Raw genomic sequence first — 1,202 nt, 5'->3', positions numbered from 1 at the left:
GCCGGCCTGACGGACACGGCCCACTCCTGGGTGGCCGTGTGAGAAACATGCTGGAGAAAGGGGAGCCGGTTCCGGGAAGGCGGAGAAGGGGGGAACCAGAGGAAAACGAGATGAAAGAGTCTTCCCAGGTGTGGGCACGCTCTGAGACTTCCTAGTCTCCCCAGCAGCTCGGAGGTGGGCGGGTGGCCCGCCCGGCCAGGACGGGGTCTGCCATGGCCATCGGGGAACACATGTGAGCCTCGGTTCCCTCTGTCCGTGTGCCAGTGACATTGGGAACATCTGTGGGGCGAGCCCCCCCGCCCCCGGCCGAGGGGGGAGCATCTGCCTTTGGAGGGGAATCACAGAGCCCGCTGCGGCTGCACCCGCTCCAAGTCTGCCTGTTGGCCCAGATGGGACCCTGGCTCTGAGGCTGGAGCGGAGCGGCTGCCAGAACCGGCCCACGCGCTTCCTGCGCTTCCTGGTGGGAACCTCTGTTCTCCTGCAGGACAGCAGGCCTGCCCAGGTGCGCAGGGCATAGCTGTGTGCGCGGCACAGCCCTGTAGCGCGTCATCCACACAAACCTACGCAAGTGAGCGTCCCCCAGAGGCCCCATTAGGACGCAAACATGACAGAACGTGCGGAGCAGCTGTGGCCTTACCGTGCGCCGCGTGCTGCGCGTCTGGGGGCAGCTGGCCCGGAGCACCCCGCTGGCGGTCTGGCTGTGTGGACAGGAAGCCTGGTTAGAGCGTGTGGGTCACACACGCAGAGGGGCGCGTGCAGAGGGTGACGAGGCTGCACAAGGTCACTTCTACCCCAGCCGCTGGCGGTCCCGCTCATCTCTGAGGCCCCCTCAGCACCCGGGCTCCCTCCCGACCCCCCAACCCCCACAATCCACCCCGTGGAAGGCCAGATGTGACTGCTCTGGGGTTGTGGCACATTTTCTTTTTCCAAAACAGATGTGTTCAGATGTGTCTGGCTGTCTGCCGAAGTATAAACACTTCTGTAAAACTTACTATAGCCCATAAATAAAACAAAGCCATTTCCTATCAACAAATAACAAAAGAAAAGTTCTTTTTAGAACTTCACACAGGAGGCAGCAGGAAGACCAGAGAGAAAAATGACAAGTTTGGTGTTTTCCGGTGGATCCAGGGGGAGCGCTGAGCTGTGGAGGGAGGACCGGGCCCTGGGGGCTCAGGTTGGGGGGCAGGACAGCTGGGCTCCCC

This window comes from Myotis davidii, unplaced genomic scaffold (assembly GCF_000327345.1).
Source record: "Myotis davidii unplaced genomic scaffold, ASM32734v1 scaffold834, whole genome shotgun sequence".
Lineage (NCBI taxonomy): Eukaryota > Metazoa > Chordata > Mammalia > Chiroptera > Vespertilionidae > Myotis > Myotis davidii.
This window is presented reverse-complemented; position numbering follows the sequence as displayed.